The 16,732-nt window shown below is 41.6% G+C and overlaps 1 protein-coding gene across 1 annotated transcript in view; it reads right to left on the bottom strand.

Annotated features, from left to right (window-relative positions):
• The window catches only part of NRXN1 (neurexin 1), a 1,819,236-nt gene that overhangs the window by 1,337,670 nt on the left and 464,834 nt on the right, over positions 1-16,732 (bottom strand).

Raw genomic sequence — 16,732 nt, 5'->3', positions numbered from 1 at the left:
GCGGCAGGACAAGAGATGGGGCCTGAGGAGTGTCAGCACATCAGGGCATTCCACTTACGGGCTGCAATTGTCCGTGCGTGCAATTGTCGGGGCGCGTTTGTCCCAGCACAATTGTCCTGTGTGGATTTCTCGGTGTACCGAGGCACCACCACTCCAAGCACCTCCTACCCTCACTATGCCACTAAGCTCACATTAGAGCAGTAGTCCCCAACTCAAACCCTTTGCAGGGCCACATTTTGGATTTGTAGGTACTTGGAGGGCCTCAGAAAAAAAGAGTTAATGTCTTATTAAAGAAACGACAATTTTGCATGAGGTAAAACTCTTTATAGTTTATAAATCTTTCCTTCTGGCTAAGGCCCTCTTTTACTAAGGTGCGTTAACCGATTAGCGTGTGCTAATTGATTTAGCATGCATGTTAGTCTAAGGACGCATTAGCATTTAGCACACGCTAATTCAATTAGTGCACTCTAATCGGTTAACGCACCTTAGTAAAAGAGGGGGGTAAGTCTTAATAATAATATTATCATTTATAGCTAAAGCAGTGGTCTCAAACTCGTGGCCCGGGGACCCCATGCGGCCTGCCAGGTACTATTTTGAGGCCCTCGGTATGTTTATCATAATCACAAAAGTAAAATAAAACAGTTTATTGATCAAGTGTTTTCTTTAGCTATAAATGACAATATTATTATTAAGACTTATCCAAAAGGAAAGATTTATAAACTATAGTTTTACCTCATGCAAAATTGTCATTTCTTTAATAAGACATTAACTATTTTTTCTGAGGCCCTCCAAGTACCTACAAATCCAAAATGTGGCCCTGCAAAGGGTTTGAGTTTGAGACCACTGGCTTAACTGTAACCATGACATCCTGTTTGTTTTTGGGAAGCAGAGCTGAGATTGTGATGTCATAATGCCTCATTCCACCAATAAGAGCCAACCTCACCAGTGATGTCACAATGGCTTGATTGTCCTGTTCTCCCCTCTGCCCTCCAACCCAGCCAGCAGATTAACTGTTCCCCTTAACTCAGTGGTCTCAAACTCTTTAATAAGACATTAACTATTTTTTTCTGAGGCCCTCCAAGTACCTACAAACCCAGAATGTGGCCCTGCAAAGGGTTTGAGTTGGAGACCACTGAGCTAAAGAGACATATGATCAAGAAACTGTTTTATTTTACTTTTGTGATTATGATAAACATACAGAGGGCCTCAAAAAAGTACCTGGCGGGCCGCATGTGGCCCCCGAGCCGCGAGTTTGAGACCACTGCATTACAGCATAATACAGTTTAGTAAAATGTCCCCCGAAATGTATTTAGGACAATTTTTCTTTGAGTTGTAGACAGTCTAGGAAAGCATATACCATGCAGATTTCAAAGGACACAGAAGTTTGTGCATATGCATTTATGGTGCTTGAAACAGACACAGGCCCTCTGCAATTTGGGTGCTTGTCCGTGAACTCAAGACGATTTTCCATTAATGACAGAATAAGATTGATTCCTCCAGCTATGCACTCTCTCGCTGCTAATGCACTGTCTGTCATGCTTTAGGGGCAGTGTCAGCAAAAATGAAATGCTGCCGCAGCGCACGGTATTGAATCTGAAGTGGTATCACAGAAATTGCTCTTGGTCACCAGAGTAATAATGAGTCCGAACAGAGCTGAATTCTGAAAAGGGGCGAAGGCCACGCACAGCCATGACAACAGCCGCGGGGGCTTTCTTTCAACTGAAAATAAATGCGACACCCTCACAAGCCAGTGTCCGTCCTAATAATTTCAGCGAGGTAACTCTTCCATCTTCCAAACCAAAACGTGAGGGGCAGCGTGAGGTGAATTTACAAAATAATTCAGCAGACGAAACAAGCATTTCATTAGTAACTAAATGCAGTAGTACCTTGGATTAAGAGCATAATCCGTTCCAGGAGCATGCTCGTAATACAAAATGCTCATTTATCAAAGCGAGTTTCCCCATAGGAAATAATGGAAACTCGCTTTGATACGTTCCCCCCCCCCCCCGAGGCCAGGGCGAGAGGGAGAATTAGAAGGGCTTGAGCATGCGCAGATGCATGCTCAAAGCCGGTAGAGACTGGGAAGAAGATCTTCAAGCGGCACCGGCACTTGTGGGCTGCGTGCCGGTGCCAAAGGGGGGGTGAGTTAAAGTTGGGCGGGCAGGGGGTTCCTTTCTCGCGGGGAGGGGGTGCCGATTCGAGCGGGAGGGGGCTCTTTGCGAGTGGGGGGGGGGAGAGATGCCGGTTATCGGGGGGTGCTCGCAAATCGAGTCAACACTCGGTTTGCGAGACACGTTTTGCGAGAATGTTTTGCTCGTCTTGCAAAACACTCGCAAAACCTGGTTACTCGCAAACCGAGGTTTGACTGTAATCACATATACAGAACAGATGCTAATATGTGTTTATCCAATTGTTGGGTTGGTTTTTTTGTTTGTTTGTTTTTTTCAAATAAACAAGCATCTTCCAGTTTTACTGAGAAATTTTTGCTACAGGCAAGTGAAGAATACCAATATCCTTAAAATGCACCACATGTGTTGTTCACTGTTATGGAGGCGGTTTGACTGCCTGACAGCCAAGCCGTTCAAATCATCATGCAAGCTGATAAAATTAGTTTCATAGTTTCAAAGTTTATTGAAAATTTGATTAAACGCTTATCATAACATTCAAAATATAAAATGGGGGAACAACAGATAGTAGGCAGAATCTTTGTACAATCAAAAAAAGGGAGAACTACAATTTATAAGTAACGTAAACGCAAAAGGATAGAACAATGGGATAAGAAAAGGTAGGGACTGGCTTCAGAAATAAAGGACAAAATATTGTACCGATTAGGTGACATTTTATTTTATTTTTTTCCCCTTAAATTTACAAGTTTGATTGTGAGGGGGGGAGGGGAGGGTAAATTTATTGTTACATATTGTATAAGGTATTGATTATATGATAAGAAAGGGTGGGAGATAAGAGCATATTATTTGTACCATTGATGATTATTAAGTGTTATATTTATTGTTAATTTGTTTGGATATATTGTTACACTTATTGTAAATTTGAAAATGAATAAAGAATTTAAAAAAATAAATAAATAAAGGGCAGAAGGATTGGAAAACTCAGTCGTAGGCATCTTTAAAAAGAAAACATTTTTAATGACTCTTGAATCTGTCTAAACTTTGTTCTGCTCTTTTAAAAAAGAAAAATAATTCTTTATTAATTTTCAAAACTACGATAGTGCAATACAACCAATGCAACACATATTAATGCAATAAAATCACATTCATCTTTCTTATGTTCATAATTATCCATTACCTCCCCCTCCACCCATCCACCCAAACAATTATCATTCCGTATAACACAAACATAGATTATCATAAATATCCTATCTATTTTGAATAATATTTTCTCACCCATCCCAATAATAAATATTCAAAAATCAATTTATGACATAAAAAAATCCCCCCCCCCATCTGCCCTGGATACGTACCAAAGTAAAGATCAAACTGATTCACAAAAAACAAACAATTACAATGAGATGCCAATGGGCCTCATATTAATTTAAATATATTACCATGTCCTAAATTTTCAGCATTTATTCTTTCAAATCTATAACTAGAGCAAAGACTTGCCCACCAGAATGAAAAATTTAAATGATCCCAGTTCTTCCAATTTTGAGTGATCAACTTTGTTCTGCTCTAATAAAAAGTGGGAGGGAGTTCCAGATTAATGGAGCAGTGACCGAGAAAATGGTGGCACGACGAGTGCAAATTATTTTAAGTGAAGGGACGTTGAGGCTATGTTGCGAGGCGGACCATAATGTTCTGGGAGGATCACCGGGTATGAAAAGTCTGTCTAGGAAAACGGGGGCGTTAGTCTTTTGAGTTCTGAAAGTTAATAAGGCAATTTTAATTCGGTGCAGAATGGGTAACCAGTGTGCGCACTTTAATAATGGAGTAACATGATCAAATCTTTTCGAGTTCATAATAATTTTTTTTGGCCGTATTTTAAATGAGATGGAGACGCTTAATATCTTTTTGACATAGTCTTTTGTAAAGGGAATTACAATAATCGATTTTAGATATGATGAGAGATTTAATTAAAATGTTGACAAACTTAGAGTCCAGTAGAGGAACTAAGGGCTCCTTTTACAAAGGTGCTCTAGGGGTTTTAGCGCACGCTAAAATGCCGCACGCACTAGCCGCTACCACCTCCTTTTAAGCAGATGGTAATTTTTCGGCGAGCGCGCGCTATAGCAAGTGCTAATCTTGTGCGTGCGCTAAAAAACGCTAGTGCACCTCAGTAAAAGGAGCCCTAAGGATCAAATCATCCTGAGCTTATAGAAACAATTTTTTGACTAGAAAAAGTGCTACATACCTCATTGCTGAATATCACTACGGCCACTTTTGAAGTACTTCCCTTGGGAAGCTATGCACCGAAGCCAGCAACTAGTCCATCTTTCAAATCAATTTTGGAACTCTTTCTGGAATGGCCATCAGAGCTGTCGTCATATTACCCTTGATGTCCTACATGTCATCAAAATGTCTTCCTTGCAATATTTCCTTTATCTTCGGTTAAAGAAAAAAGTCATTGGGGGCCAGATCAGGTGAGGAGGGAGGGTGTTCCAATACAGTTATTTGTTTACTGTCTAAAAATTCCATCAGAGACTGGTGAGTTGGTATATTGAGCTGGTACATTGTTGTGATACAAGAGCCATGCAGGACCATAAGAATAGCCTTACTGGGTCAGACCAATGGTCCATCAAGCCCAGTATTCCGTCTTCACGGAGGCCAATCCAAGTCACAAGTATTTGGCAAAAAACCAAATAGTAGCAGCAGTCCATGCCACCGATCCAGGGCAAGAAATGGCTTCTCCCATGTCTGTCTCAACAGCAGACCATGGACTTTCCCTCTAGGAACTTGTCCAAACCATTTTTTTTAAACTAGCTACATTAACGGCTCTTACCACATCCTCTGGCAACGCGTTCCAGAGGAACTATTCTCCGAGTGAAAAAATATCTCCTCCTATTGCTTTTAAGAGTATCTCCCTGTAACTTCATTGAGTGTCACCTAGTCTTTGTAATTTTTGATGGAGTTAAAAATTGATCCATTTGTACCCATTCTACACCACTTAGGATTTTGTAGACTTCAATCATATTTCCCCTCAGCCGTCTCTTTTCCAAGCTGAAGAGCCCTAACCTCTTTAGTCTTTCCTCATACGAGAGGAGTTTCATCCCCTTTATCATCTTGGTCGCTCTTCTTTGAAACTTTTCTAGTTCCGATATATCGTTTTTGAGATTAAATAAGGCAACCAGAATTGAATAAAATACTCACGGTGAAGTTGCATCTACTTCTACATCCAGCCGTCTGATCATCCAGACCACTGGATCATCCAAGTCCCAAACTACTCGAATAAGACCTTTTTGGACTTGGGAGGGTCCAGCAAAGTGATGGACTGGCCACCCAGACATGACAACAGAGTAGTGGGACACCTTACAGGGCACTGATGTGAATGTCACAAAAAGGATGCCACATAAACATCTCACCACAACTCCCTTTAGGGTCATGGTGCCCCCCCAAAAAAACATCCCCAAAACCTACTATACACACCTATCTACAACCCCCGATAGCCCTTATGGCTGCAGGTGCCACATATATATGACAGTGCAGTAGGGTTTTGTGGGGGTTGATGGACTCACTTTTCCCATTATGAATAAAGTGGTTAGAGTGGCTTGTGGGCCTGGGTCCTCCTCTCTATGGTTCACTAACCCATCTCCCAGACTACTTAGGCCACCTCTGTGCAGCTCTACTAGGCTTTCCTATGCCAGGTGGTGATGTTCTGAAGACAGGTATTTATGTTTTTATTCTGATTTTTATGGCGGTTTGGGGGGGGGTCAGTGATCACTGGGGGAGTGTGGATGGGGGGTCTGTACGTTAAGTCTACAGTGGTTATCTGGTCACTTTGGATAACTTCTGGGCACTTAGACCTGTTTTTAGATAGCCTAAGTCACAACGTATAAGTTGCGTTCAGGCAGCCTCGTCAAACTTTCAATTATTCCTGCAGTTCGACTGAGTCTAGGTCAGCCCACATTCCGCCCTAACCACTCCTTCAAAAATGCCCCTTTCAGCTCTGGGCGCACAGCGGGATTCAGAGGCCTAAAAAGTCTCTGGATACGTCTAAAAACCTGTTTCGATTATCGGCACTTGGACGACCTGTCTTTTAGGTCACCAAGTGCCGATTTGGGCGGGTTTTTAAGATATATTTCTGGTTTGGATTATGAGCTCCTTAGTCTTGTTTACCATCCCTTTTCTAATAATTCCTAGCATCTTGTTTGCTTCTTTGGCCGCTGCCACACATTGGGCAGAAGGTTTCAGTTTATTGTCTACAATGACACCCAGATCTTTTCCTCGGGCGCATATTAATAGGTTTGTATTGCCAATGTGGACCTGTGGTGAGGCATTATTTAAAAAAAATTTAAAAAAAAGATAGCAGGCTATGCCTTATTCCAATCATTCTTTTAATGGTCACAGGAAGAAGAAGAGTCCTTTTTGAGTAAGGTCAGATATTGGCAGAATGACCTTCAGTTTTCAGAGCTGAGAATGAGAATGGACGACACTATGCAATTCTGGAGTCTTCTTCCAGCAAAGCTGTTAACACCACATTGATAGGGTCACAGCGGTATGAGTAAGAAGAACGACCAGAAAAGGCACTGGAAATAGAGTTAAAAAAAAAAAAAAAAAAATCCTAAAATAATTTAAATGGGTTAAAATGTCCATGGAAAAACGTGACAACCACCCCCCATCTAGCTAGCTAATTGTTTAGAAAAACAGCGGCTTTATGTGACAGGTTATATATTTCACTGTGTTACAAATAATACTAAAATTCTACTGATGGAAATTATAAGCTGTAAGGAAAAGAAATGTATTTCATTTCATTTCAATTCCTTTGAACTGAGCTTGAGGAAATCCAAAGGAAGCATTCGGAGCCGAAACATCTATAGAATATCACCTCACCGATACTGTAATGATAGCTGTGATTTCTCTTGAGATAAAGGGATCCGGGGCATCAGCTGCAGCATTATTACTACAAAAGCTTTGGCCCATTTGTTACTGTGCAGCAGGATTTCAGATTGCAAATTTGCCCTCTCTTTATGTTCTCTTTTGGTTCTCCAGTATTCCTTCATGCATTATTTTCAGCTACAATAGTCATTGGAAAAATTTTTTTCCACATAGGCTTCTCCCTCCGTATTCGCGGGGGTTAAGGGTGGAGCTGGCCCACGAATATGAAAAAATCATGAATAACTATTTTTTTTTTTTAGATTCAAACGGCTTTATTGATGCAAACATCATCAAATACAACAAATATAACATCAAGGCACTGATTACAAGAATAATGCATCAAATATAATAAAATAAACATATTCCATTTTCAATAAACCCCCACTTTTATCTATATGTGACTATCTGTTTGAATCTTTCAATAACCTGTACCACCCCTCTCCACACCCTCCCCACCCCACCCAATGGTACTCTCTACCCTACCTTATCAAAACATATCAGTATTATTTTCATTTAATTAAACAAAAGCCCAATTAAGAGACCCAACTTAAAACCGCACTACGGCCCTTAGGATGTAAATCTTGCAAATATGAATCCCAGGTTTGTAGAAACAACATATTTCGCTTTCTATTAAATCCAGCATCTCAAATGGCCAACTGATGTAATTGGTTTCGCCAATGCCAAAACCTCGGAGGGTCAGGGATCGTCCAATATTGAAGTATACATTTTCTAGCCAATAGACTCATTTTCCTACACAGCGCCTTATGTCCCTTAGACAAATGGCCAAAAGCTATAATTGGAAGACCTTTGCGCTGTTCTCCTTCCCTCTTTATTTTGGATGAATAACTTTTTATATGTTATTGCATCCAAAATACTGTGTGCTAAAGAGTAAAAAAAAACCCAATAACGAACCTAAACCACACTATGGGTCAATAGCATACAAAAATGGCAGAAAAAAGTATGAAAGCACAATGGGCACGATTGACTAAAACATGGAGAAAAGTGAAGCCAAGAGGGGTGGTGAACAAAAGGGGGTGGCTTACATAAAGACAAAGAGCTCCTTTCACAAAGCCGCGCTAGCAGGGTTAACACGCGCGAACCCCCGCGCTGGCCAAAAACTACCACCTGCTCAAGAGGAGGCAGTAGCGGCTAGCGCGTCCGGGGATTTAGCGCGCGTTAAACCGTTAGCGCGCCTTTGTAAAAGGAGCCCAAAGTGCAGCCAGCTCAGTAAGAATCAAGCAGTAGTGGCGAGCTGAAAGGATACCGTGGGAAAAGTCATGTGAATAAATAGACGTGATGTGATGCGACAGAACGATAAGGATGAAATGGGAAGCGGGGAGGATGATGATATGTTTAAGAGAAACATATTACAGGGTAACATTACGTGCCTATTATACTCGTACACAGTTGTTCTATGGTGGAGGTCTTCCTACTCCATTATGTCATAAATGTGGGATGGGGGAGCACACTTTGGGACATGCTTTTTGGTTTTGTCCCATTATTCAGCATTTTTAGAAGCGAATAATATCTTATATGTCTGTGTTAATTGGAAGATCTTTGCGCTACTCTCCATCCCATTTTATTTTGGATTTGCCAGAAGCTTTTTGTCATTTGCCTAAGGGGCATAGGGCGCTGCGTAGGAAAATGAGTCTACTGGCCAAAAAATGTATTCTTCAATATTGGACGATCCCTGACCCTCCAAAGTTTTGGCATTGGCGAAACCAGTTGCATCAGTTCGTCATCTGGGAAGCTAGAGATGCTGGAAGGATGAGGAAGCGAAAGATGTTGTTTATGCAAATATGGGATCCATATTTGCAAGCCTTATTTCCTAAAGGTCGTAGTGCGGTTTTAAGATGGGTGTCCTAACTGAGATTGAGGAGGGGTAGAGAGTACCATTGGAAGGGGAAGGGAAGGGAGGGTTTGGGGAGGGATGGTAAAGGGTATTAAATGATTTAAAACATGTAGTCATACATAGATTGAGTGGGGCTTGATGGGGGATGAAGGTATTTTCTAGGTTTATATGGGATGCATTTTACTCGATGCCTCATTATTATACTAAGCACCTTGGTGTTGTATGTAATATTGACCACATCAATATGTTCATCATATTATTATATTTGATGCATCATCATTGTTATACAAGTTTTAATGTTGTATTTGTTGTTGTTTGCATCAATAAAAAATTGTTTGAAATTAAACAAAATCATTGGAGAAAAGAAGGATCCATATGAGCACGACGCGCTTGAGGAGGATTGCACAATGGTGTAGCGTGTACGTACAGGAGCCTAAAAAACCTAAGGGATATATAAGGGAATGCCATATAAATGAAAAACATAAATGACATGTTATGGCCCACAATACAACGTCAAAAAAGCTGGGACGCCACAGTTGCAACAATAGGACGCTGGTGAGACTGGGATGATGTCATTTGGGGGGGGAGGAGCCAGCAAGATAAAACCCGCGAATAATCAAAGTCGCGAGTAATAAAACTGTGAATTCAGAGGGAGAAGTGTACAGTAGAGTTGATTTTAAGAAGCTTCTTATTTTTCCTCATTTCGGGATAAATATTCACTACCTGGTTCCGAGTCCCACTTAAGTAATTTTCTTTAAACTTTTCTAGCTGCAAAATGAACAAATGTTGGATGTTTCCAAGTTTTATTCTGTACTTAATATACCGTCCATCAACTTGTACCTAGACGGTTTACAATATAAAAAATTTTAAAAGAGAATAAAAACAATAATCGAATTAGCGTGCACTAAACTCTAACACGCCCATAGACTAACATGCACGTGTTAGCGATTAGCGTGTGCTATTCGGTTAGCGCATCTTAGTAAAACTGGGCCTAAAAGCACATCGAGATAAAATAAATTAAAATGGCTGGCAAAAGGGCAAGGAGAAAACAAAGGAAGGGGGATGAGGCTTCTTAAAAGTGGTTGGCATTCATTACGGTGCGTGGAGTGTGTAGTTTAGACAAATTGCCCATTCTCATGTTAGAAATGTGGCCAAACTCAAATACTGTGTACAATTCTGGTCACTGATTTCCAAAAATATAGCGGAGTTAGAAAAGGTATAGAGAAGGGCAACGGAAATAAAAAAAAGTTTGGGACAACTTCCCTGGGCTCTTCGGCTTGAGAAGAGACGGCTCAGGGGAGATAGGAGAGAGGTCTATAAAATAATGAAAGGACCGGGTGGATGTGAATTGCTCGTTTATTCTTTCCAAAAATATGAGGACTAGGGGGCATGCAATGAAGCCACTAAGTAGTAGATTTAAAACAAACTAGAGAAAATGTTTCTTCAGTCAACGTGTAAATAAACTCTGGAATTCATTGCCGGAGAATGTGGTAAAAGAAGTTACCTTAGCAGGGTTTCAAAAATGTTTGGATAATTTCCTAAAATAAAAGTCCATAAGCCATAAGATGAACTTGGGGAAATCCACTGCTTATTCCTAAGATAAGCAGCATAAAATCTGTTTTAGTTCTTGGGATCTAGCTAGGTACTTGGGACTTGGGTTGGCCATTGTTGGAAACAGGATACTGGACTTGATGGACCTTCAGTCTGTCCCAGTATGGCAATTCTTATGCTCTTTAATTGTTTGGTGTGGGCAGTGTACACCAGCGCTTTCAGGATCATGTCGTGGTCTATTACTATCTACGTCGTCAAAATCAGTTTCGCTTTGGGTTTACAAAGGCTCACGAGGCAGACCGTAGAGGCCGAAACACACGCGTGTCGAGCCACCGCACAAGATTTTGTGATTTGTTCAATATAATTGTACGCCAACAATATTTTGGACCTCCGCTGTTGTTTGTTGGCTCTTGACTTGCTTGTGGAGGTTTTTCTCCCGGTTTTCACCTTAATAAAAATGATAGACCTTGAAATCCAAAATTTGGAGTCTTGCCTTTTCCTCATTTGCCACACATCTAGTCATAGTAAAGTGTGAGTAGGGTACCAAAGTTGTCTACTAGTCTCTAAAACATCTCCTTTTACAATACTTTTTTTTTTTTGCCGTGAGTTTTTTGTTTTAAAAATATTTTTTTTTTTATTTTTTAAAAAACATTATGTTTAAATAAGTTATCTTTTTATGCTGTAACTCGCTTAGTAAAAATTAAGTTAAGCGAATTCATCAAATTAAAATAAAACTTGAAACATTTTTTAAACTTTATTAATTTTCCAAACTAATACAAAGTGCCATGAATTTTACAAACATTAATAATCAACATAAGCGTTTAAATTCTGTCCGTTAGAAACTACAGAGGTACATACTTTGTCTAAAAGCTCATATAACCTTTGAAAACATGGCTTTTGTTTTACCATGTTTAAATCATGCAGCTGGATAACCACCAGAATCCACTGTAGAAATTTTATGCAAAAACAGCTTTCATAAACAACACTTCTACTACTCACCAGGGACGTAGTATTCAGACTTTTGGCAGCATGACAGGCTGCATAATTGACGAGAGAATCTCTCACAAACTTTCTTGAGCTGCGGCGCGCTAAACATAGTGGCCGCGGCTCGAGGTATCTATAAGTGCGCAGATGTCGGTGCGACGATGTCAACGTCCCCGCATGCGCGAAGGCCCTCCAGGCGGGCTCCGAGCCGCCAGTGGGCAGGGGGGGGGGGGGGTGCCAGAAGGGAAGATGGTGGAGAGGAGAGATGCTGGCGCCAGCCGATTGCCTACAAGATGTGCCTCTCGCCGCAAGAGACACCTCCTGTAGGTAGTCAGCCGGCGCCGGCGCCTCTCCTTTTCCCCAGCATTTTGCGGCGCGCCCGAAATCTCAGCAGACACACTAGTGTGCAGTTTGCGATACACTGGACTAAACAATAGTACTTATAAAAGGAAATAAAACGCCGGTACGGTATGGAACAAAAGTTTTAGAACTTGGTTTTGGAGATGATGACCATTGGGTATCTTTGGGCTCCTTTCCAAGCGGCACTCTTAGTCTTCTCCGGTTGTCTTAGTCTTCTCATACTCTTCACATAAGTTAGATTTGCATGCACTGCCTCAATTGCATGCAAATCTAACTCATGCATATTCAATGTGGATATCCTGAAAAACCAATGGGACTAGGTGTGCTCCATGGACTGGATTGGGACGGGAATAGATGTTAAATTGTTAAAACTAATGAGGCCAGGTATAAAATTATTCACGTCAACTATGTTGTCATATTGTAACATTAAAGAACACAACAGTAACGCAGATGTGAAACACACCCATATCCGTGAGATAGCATGAGACAGATACAATTTCAAAATAATCTGCTTCCTTAGAATTATTATAGCAATAAACCTGTCTACGTATTAATGAATTTTGTTCTCTATAACAACCTTCACTATGTTTCCCAGCACAGTCATCAGGCTCACTAGTCTCTACTGTCCCAGATTATCCCTGTAGCCCTTTTAAAAAACTAGTATTCCATGAGCTCCTTTCCAATCTTCAGGCACTAGTGTAAGATGATTTTAATTATAGGTTTCAGATTAATAACAGAAGAGCTACAATTTCATTTTTGTGAGTTTTTTCAGTACTCTGGTCCAGATTTGCTGCCTTTAAGCGTGTTGATTTGGCCTAGTACAGGGCTGCGCAAGTCCGGTCCTTGAGATCTACTAGCAGGCCAGGTTTTCAGGATATCCACAATGAATATACATGAGGATATCCACAATGAATATGCAAATCTCTCTCTCATGCATATTCATTGTGGAACAACCTTTCCTCCCCTCTTCGGAACCTGAGCTCTCTCCAACTTTTCCGCAAACATCTGAAGACCTGGCTATTCTCAAAAATCTGATACTTACTCCATCTCCAACATTCTAAGCCCTCTAAATCTCTTCATTCCTGGACCTCTACCCTTCATTGTAGTTCCTTTCTATCCCATCCCCTGTAAACCTCTAACTTTCATTGTAATTCCTTTCTATCCCTTCTCTTGTAAACCGTGCCGAGCTCTACGAATGTGGAGATGATGCGGTATACAAATCTAAGATTTAGTTTAGTTTAGATATCCTGAAAACCTGGCCTGCCAGTAGATCTTGAGGACTGGACTTGGGCAGCCCTGGCCTAGTACATCTTCCAAGTTCACTAAAATGTGTTTTGATTCCTTTATGCCATCAGCTTTTAAATTATGGCATAGCAAGACATGCAAATTTGAGTGGGCCTGAGTCCAAAGTGAACGAGTATAAACTTGTCTCTCCCTCCCCTACCCCCACCTCAGAACATAAATTGTTTAGCTAGTGAGGATCCTCAAGCTCTTTCAGCTGAAGACTTCTTCTGAATATGACCAGAATTCCCTAACTAATCTTGATAGGCAGCATCAACATACCTAAGCCACCAATGCTGTAACCCCTCCCCCCCCACACACACATGTTTAGTTGTCAGTGCTTCAAGGATGCTGCCACTGATTGCGGAGCTTGGTAGAAGGGAGTTCTGGCTGCCTTTGGAGAAGTTCCCCAGCTGGCAATGGTTGGGAATCCCTACCAGCTAAAGCAAGGATCAGGGCCACTATTAGACATGCCAGGGCCCAAATCAGAAAATAAAGGAGGAGCCCCTTACCTCCCCTCCTCACCTCCCATTACTATTACACCAACAGAACCTCACCAATACCGAACAAGGGATCATACTTTAGAAATAAAAATTTATAGACAAAAATTGACTGGGAACCCCGAGAAGTTAAACTTAGCTACAACACTGGAGAAATAAAAATAAATGCATTTCCTTTTTTATTGAACATAATAAGGAGACATCTTCTATGCACATTTCCCAAAGCAAATATATTCCATTTAAAACATTCAAAATACAATACTTTTTTCTCTACCTTTGTATATTTTAGTTTTCCATTATTATGATGGTTCCTGTTTTCTGCTAATTCTCCATTAAGTAGCTGCTGTCCATTTATATTTTCTCCTTTTTCCTGTCTTGTTCCATTCCCCCACTGTGCCTGCCTCTGATATACTGATGATTCTTTTAGAACGCTTTCCTCTCTCTTTTTTTTTTTTTTTCTGCCTATCTGCTCATTGAAATCTCACTCTCTTTTTCATCCTTCTCCTCCTTTTTACTTTTCAACTACCTATCAAATTTATATCTCCTTGTCTCACTTAATAGCTCTCCCATTCTCCATCTTGTTCCTTCCTTTTCCTTTGATCTTTAATCTAATCTAATCGAGATTTATGAACCATGCTATATTTTAATCACCCTGTAATCATTGTCCTCCTCTAATTCATTTCCTTGCCACCTCCTGGCCTCTCCCACTGATTTCATTATTCCAGGCATCTTCCTCCCTCTACCGTTCTAGCCCAGCATGTGCTTCCTTTTTCTCCCATCCGTACCCTTAAAGCCTGACATCTCCCTGTCCCTCCTGTTCCTTCCACAGTGGCTCAGCATTTCTCCATCTCTTTTTCCTCTTTCCCAACGTCCATACCTCTCCCTCACTCCCTTCTGCCTCTGGATCCAACATCTCCCTCTTTCAAACTCCTATGCATCTCTCCTCCCTTCCTCTATACCCCCCATATCCAACATCTATCCTTCTCATTGTCCATCATTTCTCTCTCTCTCCCTCCTTTGTGCCCTGGGACCAACATCCCTTTCCCCCACCCCCCACAGAAGCAGCTTCCCCTCCCTACCTTCTTCCACCATGTCTAATATGTCTCCCCTTCCATGCATCTCTTCTTCCCTCTTCTCTACCCACTATGTTCAACATTTCTCCCTTTCTCACTCCTCTCTACCCCTGTATCACACATATCTTTTCCTCCCCTCCACCTCCATGCCTAACAGTTCACCCTCTCTCTTCCCCCAACTTGTGCAGCATTTCTTTCCTACCCTCTTTTCCACCCCCATGTCCAACAATTCTAATCTATTTACTCCTTTCCCTCTTTCGTTGTCCAGCACTTCTCTGGATCCTCCTCACCATCTACTTTAACAAGGGAAAGGGATTGGGACTTGTATACCGCCTTTTTGTAGTTATACAACCACACTCAAAGCGGTTTATATACAGGTTCTTCAAACATTTTCCCTATCTGTCCTGGTGGGCTCACAATCTACCTAATATACCTGGGTCATTGGAGGATTAAGTGGCTTGCCCAGGGTCACAGGGAGAAATGAGCATATTGCTCTTCACCTGGTCATCAACAGTGGCAGTGATTCCCACATGCTGCTTGCTGCTGACCTGGAAGCCTTCCCTCTACCACATCCCACCCAAACATATACAAGAAGTTGCATCAGAGGGGACAGCAGAGGAGACGGTCCGGGTCAGCCTCAGGCAACATACTGGAATCGCTGCTGCTGCTGCTGCTGGTGACCCTTTCAAGAGAGAGTCGCTTACTAAGAGAGGGAAGGAGAAAGATGATAGACCATGTCCAAAAATATATGTGAAGTTGGTATATACCCATTGAATAACTTTCCAGCACATCCAGAGATGTGCTCAGATATGTTTTGAGCTAACTTCCCTCAACACAGAACCTTGTGTGCATCTGGCAGGCTTAGCCCAATTAGCACAAAAGTTCTGATTGCTCCAAACTTGCATAAGATTAGCTTACTGCATCAGTGCTGAATATTATCTTGGTAAGTTTGCAGTTTAAGCCATGTGCTCCTGTGGCTCTAACATAGGGGTGCACAACTTCGGCCCTTGTCAGGCCAGGTTTTCAGGATTTCCCAAATGAATATGCATGAGATCAATATGCACACAATGGAAGCAGTGTAAATATATAGCCCGATATTGTTCAAAATGCTGTCAATACCTCACATAATCCACAACAAAAGAACAGCATTAAATATTCCTTTAAAAATTGTCTTATATATAAATTTTTTGTTATTTTAAAGTCTTCAAATTATTCTTAGGCTTATTATTATCATTGGCTTATGTCTCATCATCAGACTTAAATTATATTTTCTTATAAAGTGCAATTCATGTGCTCAGTTCATGTGTGAAAATCACTTCCAAACTCAGGAATTAAAAACTTTGTACTTAGCTTCAACCGTAATTTTTTCTGCTAAATCTTTAAACATCGGGTAGGACTTATTGGCTCGACATGTTTCGCCCAAAGGCTTTCTCAAGAACGAGTCCCCCCTTTTGTTTTGCACCGCTGCATCCCGACAACATATCTTTAGTACGATGGAAGCAGTGCAGGCAAACAGATGTCATGCCAATTCACTGGGGAAATCCTGAAAACCTGACTGGATTTGGCCCTCGAGGGCCGGAGTTGTGCACCCCTGCTCTAACACATAGGGCTCCTTTTACAAAGCCGTGCTAGCGGTTTCATCGCACGCACCGGATTAGCGCGCGCTATAGCCGGAAATCTACTGCCTGCTCAAAAGGAGGCGGTAGCGGCTAGCGCACGCGGCAGTTTAGCGCACGCTATTCCGCGCGTTGAGGCCCCAGCGCGGCTTTGTAAAAGGGGCCCGTAGTGTTCTGCATCTGTCCCCCTGAGAAACTTTCCTCCTCTCTCAGAACTCAGGAAAGAAGGTACTTAGGAGCCAGGTTAGTTAATGGGAATTGACAGGACGGCACATATTACGCCAATTCTGAAGCAATTACATTGGTTACCAGTTGTGTTTCAGGTGCCAAAAAAGTCATTTCTGTAGTTCACCAGATCATGGTACTTTTGACAAGTTGTAGTAAAGGGGGGGAGGGCGAGGGGGCCGTCCACCCCGGGTGCCATGTTGGTGGGGGCGCTGACACCCCTCCTCCTCTCTGCCCCACCCCC

The sequence above is a fragment of the Geotrypetes seraphini genome, chromosome 3 (assembly GCF_902459505.1).
Source record: "Geotrypetes seraphini chromosome 3, aGeoSer1.1, whole genome shotgun sequence".
NCBI classification, from domain to species: domain Eukaryota; kingdom Metazoa; phylum Chordata; class Amphibia; order Gymnophiona; family Dermophiidae; genus Geotrypetes; species Geotrypetes seraphini.
Note: the sequence above shows the minus strand (reverse complement) of the source record. Positions and strands in the feature narration are given on the sequence as shown.